This window comes from Macaca thibetana, chromosome 11 (genome assembly GCF_024542745.1).
Source record: "Macaca thibetana thibetana isolate TM-01 chromosome 11, ASM2454274v1, whole genome shotgun sequence".
Taxonomy (NCBI): Eukaryota; Metazoa; Chordata; class Mammalia; order Primates; family Cercopithecidae; genus Macaca; species Macaca thibetana.
Genome location: NC_065588.1, coordinates 67361104 through 67379281, shown reverse-complemented (window position 1 = coordinate 67379281; position 18178 = coordinate 67361104).

The following is an 18178-nucleotide window of genomic DNA, read 5'->3' as shown; positions in this document are numbered from 1 at the left end:
ACCTGTCACTACGACCACTGGGACTGTGCTGGTTCAAGAACAGCACTGATTCTCACACAGGCCCTGCTGTAACCACTACTTGGCTATCACCTATGTTCACTCAAGGCCCTACAGGCTTATAATAAGCAGGTGGCAAGGCCAGCCAGGTTTGTGTCCTTCCCTTCAGGGCAGTGAGCTTCCCTAGACCCTGGGTGGTTCTAGAGATGCTGTCTGAGAGCCAGAAATTGACTCTCAGAAACCTTAGAAATTTGCCTGATGTTCTATTCTACTGCTGCTAAGCAGACAATAAAACCACAATACAAAGTCCTCAGTCTGCCTTCCCCTTTATATAGGCAGAGGAGCCTCTCCCTGTGGCCACCACCACCACGGCATATGGGAGATTCTGCCAGGCCACCACCAATGTTCACTTAAAGCCTGAGGGCTCTTCAGTTAGCTTATGGTGAATGCTGCCAGACCTACGACTCACTCTTCAGGGCAGTAGGCACCCCTCTGGCCCACAAAAGATCCAGAAATACTGTCTAAGAGCTAGGCCCTGACTTGGGGAACCTAAGAATCTGTTTGTTGCTCTACCTCACAGTGTTCGAGTTGGTATACAAGGTGCAAGACGAAGTGCCTTTTATTTTCCCTCTACTTTTCTCAAACAGAAGGAGATTTTCACCATAGCCACCACAGCTGCGAATGTGTTGGGTCACACCTGAAGTCAGCACATCTCAGAGCCCAGGGCCCATGGCATAATACTTGAGTATTGCTGCCTGTTATTTAGGGGCCAAGGGCTCTTTAGTCAGCAAGTGATGAATTCTGCCAGGACTGGGCTCTTCCTTTCATTGCTATGAGCTGTACTACTTGGGGTTGGGAGAGGGATGGTGCAAGCCCTCCTCATGACAATTGTTGCCTCCCTAGGTCACGTGCCATCCTAGTCCACTGACTCTGAGCCCAGTTTAGGACTAGGAATTACAGTCCTTGTGTCCTACACTGACTTTTAAGTTTACCTAGGACCCCAGAGCACTTTGGCCTATGGTGACAAGGCCCATCGAGAAACCTAAGTTTTGACCTCTGGGATGGGCAATTCTCTTTTGGCTATGGCTAGTCCAAATGCTCCCTCCATGCGTGGGAACTGGCTGAGGCCAGCATGGTTTTGCTCTCCATTGTGACAGGGCAGCACTGAATTCAATGTAAAGTACACCCATCACTTGCCTCTCCTCTGTAAGAATCTTGCAGACTCTTTCTCTGCACCACACAGCCACTGCTGTGGGATGGTGGAGGGGTGGTGTAAGCAATTGAAGACTTTCTCTCTGACCCTCTTCAATGTCTTTTTCAGTTATATGAAAGTAAAACAAAGTACTGTGATTGCTCACCTATATTTTGGTTCTTGTGACAGTGCTTTTCTGTGTATTGATGGTTGTTAAAATTTGCTGCTCTCCTAGGGGATCACAGTGTAGGCTTCTATTCCACCATCTTGCTCCACACTGCTCTGTCTGTATTAGCTTTTGATCTTTGCTACAACTCTAGAAATTAATTTTCTTTCAATGAAATTAAAATTATATTATTCTGGGAATATTTCTATCCAAAATTATATGAGTTATAGAAATTAAACTGTGAATCTTATTTATTTCATGGATTATACTTTATGATGTATATGACCTTAAAATCTTACCTGTTGATTTTAAGGAAAAACATCTCATTGTTTTTAAGGAAAAACAAACTCATTGTTCTTTTCCCTTACTTTCTCCCAAGAAATGGAGTCTTTCTCTCTGTGCTGAGCCACCTGGAACTGGGGGTGTGGTGATGCAAGCATTCTCTGTCACTACCAGCACTGGGACTGTGCTGGTTCAAGAACAGCACTGGTTCTCACACAAGCCCTTCTGTAACCACTACTTGGCTGCACCTATGTTCACTCAAGGCCCTTCAGGCTTATAATAAGCACAGAAATTGGCTCACATGATTGATTATGGAGGCTGGCAAGTCCCAGGATCTGCAGGATGAGTCAGCAAGCTAGAGACCTGAGAGAGCTGGCAAATTAGTTCCAGTCTAAATCTGACGGCCTGAGAACCAGAAGAGCAGATGGCATAGCTCCAGTTCAAAGGCGGGTAGGCTTGAGACCGAGGAAGACCTGATGTTTCAGTTTGAGTCCAAAGGTAGGAATAAAAGCCAATGCCCAGTTCACAGGTCATCAGGTAAGAAGACTGTTCTCTTACTTGGGGGAGAGTTAGCCATTTTGTTCTGTCCAGACCTTCAACTGATTAGATTAGTCCCACCAACATTATAGAGATTAATTTGCTTTATTCAGTCTTCTGATTTAAATTTTAGTCTCACTAAAAAATGCTCTAGTGTAAACACCCAAGATAATGTTTGACAAAATATCTGGGTACCACATGGCCCAGTCAGGTTAGCACAAAAAATTAAGCATTACATTTATAATACAGAAATTATATCTGGAGATTAGTGGTTAGTGATTAGCATGGTTCCTTCAGAGAAGATTGATAAAAACAGTACTTCTGACTCCCTGCTGTCAAGGAATCAAGGAAAAGAAAAAAAAAACAACTTAGTACTGCATCTTCTCAGTGGGTTACTCAAATATCTGTAGAATATGCCCAGTATATTATGATGCAAGCCCTGGAGAGAAAGGGCACTTTACAGTTTTGGTGATGATGATGATGAAGTGTAAGTCACTTAAATACTCGACAGTTTTATTTATGGAGCGAGACACTTCCTTTAATGCTATTTTATAGGCAACAGGGAAAAATCTGCAAACATATTTTGGATAACATACAAGTTTGTCAGGGTCTTGAGTTACTCAGCACTCAGAATGCAGGCATACCTTGTGTTAACACGGAACATTTACACTTTATGCAAGCAGGGCTTGGGGAAGTTTTAAAATATCTGGAAAACAGACTTTGTATTAAGATGTTTATACCAGAATTATGAGTATATCACAGTTTTTCCAGGAAATGGTTTAGTAGACAAGGTTGATTCAGAAGCAGTTCTTGACATAATGGAAGTCTTTAAACCTTGGAGTCTACTGTTGCAGGAATATGGGGCAGTAAAATCAAGGGTGGACAGCATCTGTGTTCTTACCAACTTGCTTAAAGTTCAAACACTTCTTCTAGTGTCAGACCAGGGAACAAACCCTGGACCTGAGAGGGGAGCTGTGAATAGCTACACTAAACAATTTCACTTTGACAAAAGTTATTCACCTAGAGCACAAAACTACTAGAACTTTGTCTTGACCATTCTGGATGGCAAATTAAGAGTTAGATGCTGTGAAATTAATTTTTGGCAATCAGTCTTTCTCTCCTCTTAATCGAAGTCATAGAATCATGTCTTACAGTTGAAAACACATTTAGAGGTTGGCTAGTTTCTCTGTCTCTCATTATTCATAATTTGGGGATTCATTAGGTCTGGTTGGGCCACATATCTCACCATGGGAGTCTCCATTGTAAGATGTTGTGAGTGTAAAACTTCAGGGATGTTTCTAATTGATCCTTTGAGTAGAGGAAGTATTTTCTCAGTCACATATATGCCATTGGTAGAAGTGGTTTCATTCTTTCTTCTACAACAGCAGTTTCAAAACATAGAGGATTTACTCATTTCATTTACTTCTTCATTTAACAAATATGTGTTAGATGTCTGGACACTATGGCTGGCAGTGGAAACAAGAGGTGATCAAAAACCAAGAAGGACCCTGTCCTTATGTTACTTACAGTTTAGGATTGTATCAGTAATTTCCATAATAATCTAATTATTATTCAGATCTTTTACATTTCATTATAACAGCATAATGAGAAAAATAATAAAAGAAATGAAATTTAAAATTTCCCCTCTGCTCTCTTATTTTGACTTCCTTCATTTAAAAATACTTCTTTCACGTAATTATCTTATGCCTACCTTTAAACCATAATGTTGATTGTGGTGCACATTTTGCATTCAACTTTTCCTATCTAAATGATCTTTGTAGACTCTTCTCCATAAATGTTGTGTCACAAATATTTCCCCTATTACCATCTTCAAAATGATCACCTTTATAAATACAGGTAACTTGCCATATAATTAAATATTCTTTTATTTGGGGACATTTAATTGTATATAGTTCAGCAATAAATAACATTGGTGTTAGTTTCTTTTTTCTTCTTTTCTACTGTTTCTTTCAGTGACTAAAGAATTGGAATTATATATATGAGAGTAATGAGACGTTTTTCTTCTGTGTTAAGCAAGGTGAGAGATGGACTGATATTTTGGGGTCACTCAAATTTATCCTATCCAGTCTATTCTAGATTTATCCTAGAATTCCAGTTGAGTAGAAGAACTAGTATGAAACCCAAAAGGAAACCAAACACATTTTGTAATGCATGATGCAAACATGTTTTTCTCTTCTTTTTATTAAAAGAAAAAAAAATAGAGGGGTGTATATATGTGTGTGTGTGTATGTGTATATATATATATACACACACACACATATATATATACACACACAGTCATAGGATTACATATACATGAAAAAAGACATTGAAACCACTGACAGTATTTCAAAATAAATTTTTTTTCAAATTTAAATTATACTTACCACATATTTATGCTGGCTTGCTGGAATTCTGAAATGTGAGTTCATCATTAAAATGACTGTAATTTCTTATAATACAGAAAGAATTATTTTTGGCCAATCTTGTGATCATTCCACTGTGTGTTAATATCCCTTCCCTTTTCAACCATAGGGTTCTTCCTTTGTGTAAAAATAAGTATGGACTTACTGGAAGGAACGTCTATGCCATTTTACCTCTCTTGGGTTGCTTCTTCAAAGGGTTGTGGATGGGGATGTTGGGGTGGATATTCCTGTTGAGAGTCCTCATGTAGCTATCACAGTAATGTCTCTAATGGAGGACAGGCAGGATCTAATGAAGAGCAGGATGCAGTAAAGCTGTTAAGTCGAGCCCCACATGGTTCTTCTGGATTTCAATTATTCCGTGCGGCTGATGAGATTCTGAATTACCAACAGCTGCTCATTTGCTCACTTTCTTGTCTGCCACAGCTGCCAACAGCTGTTCTTTCTTACCCCATATCCAGATGCAAACAGCTGTTCTCCCTTTCTTTACAATTGTTAGCAGTGGCTCATTTTTGCTTCAAACACATGGACGACTGCAGCAATAGGAATTGTATTTTTCAGTTGTGAGGAAATGTTGGACAGCTTCATGAAGGTTGAATGGAGTAAGGGAAAGAAGGAATGAGAAGTGATTGGATACAGAAGGAGCCTGTGTTGGTAAGACAGAAGGTGAATAAGATAATTCTAGTTATTCTTCAGTGGCTTGCATATGTCTGTGACAATGGATACTTGTAGTTCTTTCTTACCTTCCTTTCTTTCCATTTACCTTGGAAAGCAAGGAGTCATCGCTAACAAACAAACCCCAGGAAACTGAGTATGTAGGAAAAAATTATGATAGTGCTCTAATGACTTGGTTTTTATTCATTTATTTAAGAAATATTTGTGGCTACTACTACATATCAGGTACTATTATAGAGACACAATAGATGCTAAATAAATGAGTATGTTTTCATGAATATGTTCACACAGAAATACAACTTATCAGTTCTGACTCTGTTTATGATATGAAAAACTAACATTTTAAATGAATTTTCTTTGTTTAATTCAGCCCTTTTCCTCCCTGCCATTAAGATTGGGGACCTTTGGATTATGTCGTTGATCAAGAAATATTCCTGGTTCTCATGTCTCTCTCTTTTTGCAGGGACTAGGGTGAGAAAAATGTAAAGAAGGGGGAAAAGAACTTACATTTATCGAGCCCTTATCATATCTCCAGTACTGTGCATTGTTCTTTACATAGGTTTTCTCATTTCCTTTTCATCAGAAAGTTAGGAAATTGGCATAATTATTTTCATCTAGCTGATAAGGACACTGAAGTTGGAAGTGTGAAGCTGCTTACCTGAGGTCATATGGTCAGGGAATGATCCAGGACTGGACACAGACTCTTTCACCCCAAAGCACAAGTTCTTTCACTCTATCCAGCTTCCACATGCTTTTCCTTCCTCTATTCAGGCTGCAGAGATGACAGTGATAATTGGATTTAATACCTTAATTGTGGAAGCAGATACATAATGGATCTAAAGGCTTAATCTTCAATTGGAAATTGGTCCAAACGTTACTTCATCATTTTAAGCTGCAGGACAGTCATAAAAGATGAAATAAAAGGAGAGATGCTAGGGCTCATAGCTCAGGTTGCTATCACAAATAAAATCTCTACACCCTCAGGCTCTTCTCTGTTAACAGGGTTTCTAAAGAGTATTTGGCCAAAGTATGGGAGGACTTAATACTTGCATTTCACACCCTAACTTAATCCGTTAGTATCCAAACAATGTTAGCAGTTATACTTTGGGATATTGAGTGGGAGAGAACTGGCTGAGGCTCTAAGGAAACTTCCTATGGTTTAGGGAGCCATTAGGAAAAAGCTTCTTATTCTTGTAAAACTTTCTCAAACTTTCAGGGCTGGGTTCCTGTGGCTGGCTGATAGTCAGCCTCAGTTAGATTCTTGCCAAATTGAGCATCAACAGCTCATTTGGCTTGGAAGAAAAAGAAATGAGAAACAACTGACATTTGTATACTTGAAATTATGAGCTGTTTCTCTAACAAAGAGACCAAACACTTTCGGCTTGTTTTACAGTAAACATACACATTGAACAATCTGGCTGGCTAGCAGCTGGCTGTGCATATGTAGGGCATATGTGAACACATATGGATGCATAAAACTCACATATGTTCACTTAAAAGGACACTGTCAAGTCATTTTATGGCTTCTTTTTTGTTCTCTGGGCTCTATTGTTTGTAAAATCTTCTTAGCAGCTTAAAAATATAATTTCTCTCCCTACTGATTTTTGTTCTTTCTTTCTTTTTTAAAGCAAGTATTTGGAATGGCAATCAAATAAATGAGACTGGTTCTATTTAATACCTAATCCTACTTAAGCATACACAGCAAAGTACATTGTCCAATCAGAAGTAAAGCACTATGAAAGAGACAATTCCTTATGAAGAGAAAAATAAGCATATTCTGTCTTCAGAGGAGACATTTCAGATTAATTAGTACTTACAAGATTATTTTCTGGCATTCCAGTGCTTTTAGTGTGTGTTAGATATTTCATATGGATGTTAGTGACTATAATAAATCCTATTTTCTACTTTCTAAAATATATTTTAGCAATATTTTTCTAGCTTCTTCATTAAGTAGAGGTCTTTTTTAAAAAAAATCTCTGCTTCGGGCAAATGCTGTGAAGAATCAAATCAGAATAGCCCAACAACCTGAAAAGATGCTAAAAAAATCACAACCAGTCAAAAAAACAAAAAGTAAAATAATAAGTTACCATTTTACACCCATCAAGCTGGCAAAAAGTAAAAAGCAAAACCATACATAGCAAGTGAAGATGTGAGGGAAGGAGTACTTTCATACATTGCTGGGGAAATGGGAATTTTAAGCAGATTTTTGAAAGTAAATTTGGAACATTTCATAAATTAAAAAAATGTTTACTTACCTCCGTACCAGTGCATAATGATATAGACAACAGCAGCATTATTTAATGTGGCAAAAATAAAACCAAGTGAATGCCCATCAATAGGGACTGTTGGTAAATAAATTAAGGCATATTTATACCATAGAATATAATATAGCCACTCAAAAGAGCAAAATGGAGCAATATCAGTTGACTTTGAAGAATTACCACCTGGTATTGTTGAGATAGAAAAGTAACATGTATAGAAGAATGTATGAGTCTACATTATGAATAAATGACCAAAACAACTTTTGTATGTATTCATTTGTCTCTCTATAGTCTTTCTATCTATCCATTTGTATAAAGTTATATGATGGAAAAAATTTGAACAGATACATACCAGGTTGTTAAGATGGGTTTTCTGGAAGGGGTTGGGGGAATGGTGGTGGTGGTAGGTGAGGAAGCTAAACAGAAAGGGAAGAATCTAATATAGGCAAAATCCAGTAAGAAATGGTCATATTTATGCAAAATTCTGTGTGTATACATTCAAGGGAATACTTGAAATAATAAGAGGTCATTAAAATAAAGACATTCTCATCTGCTACCAGAATCTCCATGGACAGCGATAAAGGAGGATGTGACAATTCCAGATAAACTCAAATAATCCTGGAAAAAACTGAACTTGAGGGTTGACTGAAGGTTTATATGAGTTTCCCCTGGAAGAACAAGAGGAGCAGGTTGCATTCACTCATTTCAGGGTACTGGTGCCACCAAGTGGTGTCTGGAGCAATTGTTGGTGGCATTTTATTACCCCACTAGTGACAGAACCTCTTGGCTTACCTATGCCTTCCATGGTAGTAAACAGAATGGGGATGGCTCCAGTTCTCTGTGGAGTGAAGCACACACCTGTGATCCTGGCACTTATATGAACAGAAGTATGAAAAAAATGTGTAGGGAGCAAACAGCTTTGGCCCTGGAATCTGACCTCCCCTTGGTTTCTACTGCTGGCAATTGCTCTACCATGCCTGACCTTTACCTGTCAAGTCCCTTGAGGTGTGTTCAGAAGTTTATAACTACTTGGACAAGTGTCACAACTTGTGTATCTTCTTTAACTGCTTTAACTGAGATTTTTATATAATCTCTCATATAGGTTTTCTCTTTTTATTGCTGCCATCATGGCTTGGCCTTTTTTTGTTTCTTTACTGGTGTCATAAAAATGTTCATGGGCGGCCGGGCGCGGTGGCTCACCCCTGTAATCCCAGCACTTTGGGAGGCCGAGACGGGCGGATCACGAGGTCAGGTGGCTAACACGGTGAAACCCCGTCTCTACTTAAAAAAAAAAAATACAAAAGAATTTAGCTGGGCGTGGTGGTAAGCGCCTGTAGTCCCAGCTAGTCTGGAGGCTGAGGCAGGAGAATGGCACGAATCCGGGAGGCGGAGCTTGCAGTGAGCCTAGCTGGCGCCACTGCACACCTGTCTCAAAAAAAAAAAAAAAAAAAAATTGTTCATGGGCTTTCCTAGCCTCAGTCTCTCTCTGCTCCGATCGAGCCATAGCCCACTTCTATAGTAAGCTTCCTGCAGTTCTGGTCATTTAACAACAGTACTGAAAAGCCTTCAGCTGTTTCTCTCTAACTACTAGCAGAGTCTGACCTCAGAACATAGCATAGGCTTTTAACAGGGTGACTCTAATGTCTGTTTGCCCAGTATGGCCCCAGTTTCCTTCTGTTGTCCCACTGTAATCATTGTGGCTTTCTTCATTTTCAACAGTGTCCTAGTTTAGATACTACATTTTATGGATACCTGAGCTTTAATCTACTTAGTTCTCCTTCCTCTAATATATTAGAGATATGCAGGCATTACATGATTTTGTGAGCACCTGGTGTTAATGAGGCCACAGCTCCAGGCCTCTACAGGTCAACTAGTTGTATGCATATATAAGTAGGCTAACAGAAGAAAGTGTAAAGTTTGTGGTGGATAGAGAAATTGGACTCAGAGAGGGTTCATATCTGAGTTAGAACATCTCTGTGTGTGAGTGTGTATCTGTGTGTGTGTGTATGTATTGTTTTCTTTGAACATTAACAAACTAAATATAAATTTGGGATTTATCACCCTATTTAAAATTTATTTTCTCCTGTAATTTATATAAAGGCAGTTTTTGGATTTTAGTAAGAAAATCTACCTTTACATTTTTAAATAATTCATTTTTAATTTTTATGGATAATTATAGTTATACATGTTTTGAAACATATGTGACACTTTGATACAAGCATACAGTGTATAATCATCACATATGGGTAGTTGGGATACCCATCACCTCAAACACTTATCATTACTTTGTGTTGGGAACATTCCAATTCTACCCTTCTAGCTATTTTGAAATATACAATAAACTATTGTCAGCTATAGTCGCCCTACTGTGCTACCAAACACTAGATCATATTCCTTCTTTCTAACTGTGTTTTTGTACCCATTAAGCAACTTCTTTTTATCCCTTCCTCTCCACTATTCTTCCCAGCCTATTTTTTGGCTCCCACATATGAGTGAGAACATACGCTATTTGCCTTTGTATCCTTGGCTTATTTCACTTAACGTAATGTCTTCCAGTTCCATTAATGTTGTTGCAAATGACTGTATTTCATTCTTTTTGTGGTGAAATGATATTCCATTGTGTATATATACACCACATTTTCTTCATCTGTTAATGAGCACTTAAGTTGATTCCATATCTTGGCTATTGTGAATAGTGCTACAACCTTTGTATTTTTTATGTAGCTCTTTTAGCGGATAAGAAGAGCACTATTTGGGACCTAATGAATATCACACTCATAATTCATTACCAAATGAGAAAAAGATTCAGATAAGTAATAATACAGTAGTGCTAAAAATTTTGAGGAGTTTAGAAACATACTGTGTGCTCTTTTGGCACAAAAGGTCATATGCCTTATTTATCCAACAATTAGTGCAGTGCTTGGTGCATAAATACAATTGAGTAGAAATTGAAGCAGACTTTGCCAGTTTATAGAACTGAAATTTGGTTACTGCATTCTGGTTTAAGTATTTCCTATGTCTGCTACATTGTGGTGTTAACAATCTGTTAATGGTTGGATGCATACTATTAAGGGAATGCTTTGTCCTTAGCTCACCATCAGTAGGAATGCACTATGAGTTTTTTCTAGAGAAGAAAAGAATTCGAGCTCAGCCACCCATTTTCTCTTACTCATTTCCTTTTTTAACCACTTAAATACATTTCAGACTAAAAACAGCCAGACTCTGTGTTCTTGAAAAGGATTTCGTATAAGAACTAGTTGACCTGTAGAGGCCTGGAACTGTGGCCTCGTTAACACCAGGTGCTCACCAAATCATTTAATGCCTGCATATCTCAGATTATCTTGTGCAGCTCTTTTGCTTCCTTTTCTGGTCTAAAGTTGAGTCAATCAAGAGTATAGGAAGTTGGAATTCAACTTAGGCTACTGTTTAACTAGCTGAGTGTCATTCACCCACAGTCATCCATTTGTTTCCTGTGTGTTCCTCCAGGTGCTGGGACTTCCTGGAGAAGGGTGTCCAGCAGACACACATACATCCACACACAGGCCAGCTTATGCTTGTCATGTTAACCCACATTGAGTAAGCTGCTCTCTTTACCTTCTTTTCTTCAACTTATTTTATGAAACTTTTTCCTGATCACACTATCTTCAGGAGAATCAGGCTTTGGACATAATGGCACATGCCCTGATATTCAGTACTCTGCGATCCAGTGGCTTTCTTTTATATACTTTTTCTCCAAATGTGTATTTAATGGAACTGTAAACTTTAAATACAAGGGCTATATATGTATGCTTCATTTTTTGTAAAGATGCCCCATATTTTGAATTCTTTCAGGTAAAGGACTGTATATTTAATGTGTAGCTCTGAGTCTGCCTGGATTTAAATCCCAACACTGTCTCTTAGCAGCTTTGTGACCTTGGACAGATGATGGAACTTCTCTGTACCTTATGTTACTTATCTGCATTGTGGGGTCAATAATCCATCTTCTGGGTTTTAATTGTTTTTAAGAGCTTTATTGAAACATAATTCACATGGTATAAAATTCACCCAGAGTGTTCAACTCAGTGTTTTCTTGTGTATTTACAGATTTGTGCAACCAACCCCACAATCTAATTTTAGACCATTTTCGTAATCCCCCAAAGAAACCCTGAACCCATCAGCAATCACTCCCCATCCCTGCTTACAGTTTTTTATGAAGATTAAATGAATTGACACATGGAAAGCACTCAGAATATTGTCTGGCACCTAGTAAGTGTTCTCTATTATTATTGTTGATATTATTATTATCAATACCATTACTATTATCTTTGTACCCTCAGCCAACATAGCATCTGATGCTCACTAGGTCCTTGCTGAATAAATGAGGAAATAAAAGATGAAACTACATCTTCAGCATTTGAGGTAATAGTGAGAGAAATGCCCAACATTATGAATACTGTAGACATGATCCAAGTCACAGTAGGATCTGTGTTAGAGCACAGTATCTTACTGAAGAAAAATACATTAACACGGGCTTTTTTTTAAAATTTATTATTATTATTATACTTTAAGTTCTAGGGAACATGTGCATAACATGCAGGTTTGTTACATATGTATAGTTGTGCCATGTTGGTGTGCTGCACCCATCAACTCATCAGCACCCATCAACTCGTCATTTACATCAGGTATAACTCCCAATGCAATCCCTCCCCCCTCCCCCCTCCCCATGATAGGCCCCGGTGTGTGATGTTCCCCTTCCTGAGTCCAAGTGATCTCATTGTTCAGTTCCCACCTATGAGTGAGGACATGCAGTGTTTGGTTTTCTGTTCTTGTGATAGTTTGCTAAGAATGATGGTTTCCAGCTGCATCCATGTCCCTACAAAGGACACAACTCATCCTTTTTTATGGCTGCATAGTATTCCATGGTGTATATGTGCCACATTTTCTTAATCCAGTCTGTCACTGATGGACATTTGGGTTGATTCCAAGTCTTTGCTATTGTAACATGGGCTTTTATCGCAATGGCTCGGCATGATGGTGTCATATAATAACCAAGGAAAGTTAGTCCTAAATCTTGAATGCCAGTAGGTAAACTTGTGACCAAGGGAAAGCCCCAGATGTTGCTTCTCTGCGTAGTTACCTACAAAATGAAACTGTATTCAATGAATGACTTCTAACTTCATTCCTTTTTCTAACATCCAGATTGCTCACCAATAAATGTCATGAGAATTGTATATCATATTTGCATATTGCATTCATTTATGATTTTATTTGTTACAGTTCCCAGAGTGTATCATGTTCCCAAAGAGAACAGAAGTGTGGATTATCTCCATTCTTAATTCTTCCAATGATTTGCCTCTGCCTATAAGATGAAGACCAAACTACTTGGCTAAGCATCCAACACTCTTCTGGGTCTCTTTGCTTGGGGAGTATCTATTGTCAGTTATCTTGGAAGCCGAACAACTGATGTTACATTGGGGGAATATCAGCAGTTTTGGGGGACTGTTTTTTTAAGATGTTCTTCCCTGCCCTGAAAAAGTTAGGCAATTATCTTTTGGAAATTTCTTTTTTTTTTTAATTTTTATTTTTTATTTTTTATTATTATTATACTTTAAGTTCTAGCGTACATGTGCATAACGTGCAGGTTTGTTACATATGTATAGTTGTGCCATGTTGATGTGCTGCACCCATCAACTCGTCAGCACCCATCAACTCGTCATTTACATCAGGTATAACTCCCAATGCAATCCCTCCCCCCTCCCCCCTCCCCATGATAGGCCCCGGTGTGTGATGTTCCCCTTCCTGAGACCAAGTGATCTCATTGTTCAGTTCCCACCTATGAGTGAGAACATGCGGTGTTTGGTTTTCTGTTCTTGCGATAGTTTGCTGAGAATGATGGTTTCCAGCTGCATCCATGTCCCTACAAAGGACACAAACTCATCCTTTTTTATGGCTGCATAGTATTCCATGGTGTATATGTGCCACATTTTCTTAATCCAGTCTGTCACTGATGGACATTTGGGTTGATTCCAAGTCTTTGCTATTGTGAATAGTGCTGCAATAAACATACGTGTGCATGTGTCTTTATAGCAGCATGATTTATAATCCTTTGGGTATATACCCAGTAATGGGATGGCTGGGTCATATGGTACATCTAGTTGTAGATCCTTGAGGAATCGCCATACTGTTTTCCATAATGGTTGAACTAGTTTACAATCCCACCAACAGTGTAAAAGTGTTCCTATTTCTCCACATCCTCTCCAGCACCTGTTGTTTCCTGACTTTTTAATGATCGCCATTCTAACTGGTGTGAGATGGTATCTCATTGTGGTTTTGATTTGCATTTCTCTGATGGCCAGTGATGATGAGCCTTTTTTCATGTGTCTGTTGGCTGTATGAATGTCTTCTTTTGAGAAATGTCTGTTCATATCCTTTGCCCACTTTTTGATGGGGTTGTTTGTTTTTTTCTTGTAAATTTGTTTGAGTTCTTTGTAGGTTCTGGATATTAGCCCTTTGTCAGATGAGTAGATTGCAAAAATTTTCTCCCATTCTGTAGGTTGCCTGTTCACTCTGATGGTAGTTTCTTTTGCTGTGCAGAAGCTCTTTAGTTTAATGAGATCCCATTTGTCAATTTTGGCTTTTGCTGCCATTGCTTTTGGTGTTTTAGACATGAAGTCTTTGCCCATGCCTATGTCCTGAATGGTACTACCTAGGTTTTCTTCTAGGGTTTTTATGGTATTAGGTCTAACATTTAAGTCTCTAATCCATCTTGAATTAATTTTTGTATAAGGAGTAAGGAAAGGATCCAGTTTCAGCTTTCTACTTATGGCTAGCCAATTTTCCCAGCACCATTTATTAAATAGGGAATCCTTTCCCCATTTCAATTTGAATAAAGAGAAGGAAGGATTGAACATACTTGGAGGTGATTTACTTCAGGTATATATTGTAGGTTCTTTTGCTGACATATTGTAGATTTAGGCACTCTAAGGGGTTTGTCTATTTATTCCTACAGTAATCCACCCTTATTTATGATTTCATTTTCTATGGTTTCAGTTTCTTGTGGTCAGTCATGGTCTGAAAATATTTAGTGGAAAATTACAAATATAAACAATTGATAAGTTTTAACTTGTGTGTAGTTCTAAGTAGAGCGATGAAATCTTGTGCCGTCCTGCTGAAACCCCTCAGACATGAATCATTCCTTCGTCCAGTGATTCCATGTAGATGCTGTCTGCCTAGTGGTCATCAACATTGTCTGCTACTGCTACTGATGTCCAACTATTAGCATCATCATGGCTCAATGACCCAGGGTCATTAGAAGCAAATAAGCCTTCCTTGCAGGTTTCTTCAGAAGGTCAGTAGTAGCCTAATGCTACAACACAATACCTGTATCATTCACTTCACTTCATTATCACAAGAAGGGTGAACACACTACAATAAGGTATTTTGAGAGAGAGAGACCACATTCACATAAGTTTTATTATAGCATATTGTTATTAATAAAATTGTTGTACTTTATTAATAGCTGTTAATCTTTTACTGTCTAATGTATAAATTGAACTGTATACATATATAAAGTTTATATATATGAAACATATATATGTAAAAAATATAAACATACATTTTTTATTTCAGTAGTTTTTGGGATACTGGTGGTTTTTGGTTACATGGATGAATTGGGATACTGGTCGTTTTTGGTTACATGGATGAATTGTATAAAGGTGAAGTATGAGTTTTAGTGCATGTATCACCTGAGTAGTGTACCTTGTAAACAATATGTAGTTTTCTTTATCCCTCACTCCCCTATTGTTCTCCCCCATCCTGAGTCTCCAAAGTCCATCATACCACTCTACATGTCTTTGTGTACTCATAGCTTCGCTCCCACTTGCAAGTGAGGACATATGGAATTTGGCTTAATTTGAGTTTAATTAGATCCTATATATTTATTTTTGTTTTTGCTGCATTTACTTTTGGGACCTTAGTCATAAATTGTTTGCCTAGGTCTGATTAACGAAAAAAAAAAGAAACTTCAGCCAAATTAAATTTAAAGGAGTTTAATTGGGCAATGAATGATTCACAAACTAGGCAGCCCCAAGAATCACAGCAGATTCACAGAAACTCCAGTGCCACTACATAGTGGAAGATTTATAGACAAATAAAAGGGAAATGATGTACAAAAATTAGAAATGAGGTAGAGAATGGCTGGATTGGTTACAGCTTGGTGTTTGCCTTATTTCAACACAATTTGAACACTCAGCAGTGAATGAATGGTTGAGGTATGGCCACTAGGATTGGCCAATACTCAGCCATTGTTACAGGCACATACTCCTAATTAGGTTTTCAATCTTGTCTACCTATTAAGCTAGGTTGCATTCATCTGCAAGGACTCAAATATAGAAGTACAGTGCCCTTCTCAGGCCATATTTAGTTCTGTTTAACAATTCCCCTTTTTTGGTCATTTTCTCAGTTTTGAGAGATTCACAAAAACTTCAGTTATTGATGTCACTATCACTTATTTGGTCTTGAAACCCACTGGGAAATAGTAGAACAGTGAGTTTTGCAAAAGGTAGGAACAAGGGCTGAGTAGAGGGTAACATTTTTGCCAGAATGTTCTATTTACAGGAAAAAAACAAAACCAAGTCTGTTCTGGGATCTACATGTTTCCTTAAAGTCTTAGTTTGATTACATCACATTTAGCCTGAGTAAATCTATTTTAGTTCAGTTTGGCCTATTGGGTCCTAGTGCATGAGCTTAGTTCAAAACAATGGCCTCCTATAATTTTGTTTTAAAAGTTCCTCTTTTTTGGTTGGGGTCTCACTTAGGTGAAAGTGTGACCAAAATTTAGGGCCTTAGCACCACTCTCTGTTGCCATCATTTTGAGTTTCCAGTCTCAGCATATCATTCATAGGTTATGGTGCCCTCATGGCCACATATTTCTTTCAGCTCTTGTCATTCCAGTTGAAGAGAGACCATTTGACATTTTACAGATGGCTACATGCAAACATTTAAAACCTTTGAGAGAATATAGCACACCAGGGAGACTATTACTAGACTCTTGGGTTTGAAGTGTGCTCCTTAGCCAGAGTCCCCATAAAGCAAACCACCTAAAGTTAAATAGATTAAAGAATGAGCTGGATGAAGAGTCTACTTGCTTGACTAAGTGGTCTTTTCATTAATCCCCCACAACTGAATTTTTATAATCTACATTTGACATATTTCTCCATAAGCCACAAGTGCCAGCAACTGCACAAGTATTTTTCTTTTTAGCCAACTCTATTATTAGCATAACTTTCACAAGATAATTTAAAGTCCATTGTGTAATGATAGCCTTTACAGTAGAATCTGCTATAGAGTCTATTGTGAGTGATGCATTTCTAATTATTACCTCTTTTATTTTAAAGCATGGAAAAAGGACCTAATAAATGGTGTCCTTCTAGAAGAGTAAAGGGCTTCTTGCGATGTTCTCTTTAACCTATGATGTAGGTTAAGAGGAGTTTTGACTGATTATGGGGCAATGTATATACCACTAAAGTTTCTCACCTACCTGGGGCCTTCATCTTTTATCTATCAAAGTATAAGGTTATTTATGTATAAGGCTGGCTGAAAAATCCTTCACGAATAAAAATATACCCTATAAGTGCACAGAATAGACCCCCTTTTCATTTCTATTATTCACAGAGGCATAAATAAGGAAAAATATTCGAAGATAAGAGTCTCATGATAGTAGAAGTCTTGATTCATGACCTTGGGAACAGCTGTTCACATCAAGTATTCCATCTTCTTCTGGGTGGAAACTTTCCTGGTTCGTTTTACCTTAAGGGTTCCACTGGGTGTACAATTCCAAGAGTGTGGAGGGGCCCTTCTCAGCTGTTTGGTTATGAATCCAAAGTACAGGTTCCAAAGTTTTGTTGCAGTGTGGATGGCAAGGACAGTCTTTCTCTGATGTTCTCAGAATATTCAATCTTCAGGTTCTAGATTGTGAAGGAGTTGATTGTCCTCAGTGAACCATAAAAAGCTTTATTTACCTGGTGAAAATATACTGTGACATAATGATTAACTGTTATTTAAAAAACATGCATTGAAATATCTCTATAAATGTTTAAATGACCCATCAGATAGCCAAATATACCTGAAGGTTTGATTGTGTTCCCAGGAATATGGAACCAAACATTGGTTTTAAACTATTTTCACAATTTTTAAGTCACCATATCAACATATTCAATTTAGATCATTTAATTTTTTTTTCCATGATGAATTGTGGAATGCAGAACCTTCAATAACACAAGTTTTAAGGACTCAGGAAGGACAAGGAGGGTGCCCTGGTTCTCCATGGGTACATACTTAATGCTGGACTTATATCCTCTTGAATACCAGTTGTTTCTCCAATTTAGGTGCATAGCGCTGATAACTAGTGGGTCATTATAGGTAAGTTGACTTAGACCATGGAGTTCAAATTGTATATGTAAACAATTTCAGTATAGGCTAGTTTAAAATGAAAATCTGGCAAAGTATTTTCTTGATATTTAATTAATTTTTTTGTTCTACTTGGGTTAACAGTTTTATACAAGGAAATTTGGTTATTTCTATAGTGTACAATAACTTAACATAATAACTATAATCATGACTGATAGCATATACTCAGACATATTATGATTTTAGAAATCCCATACAA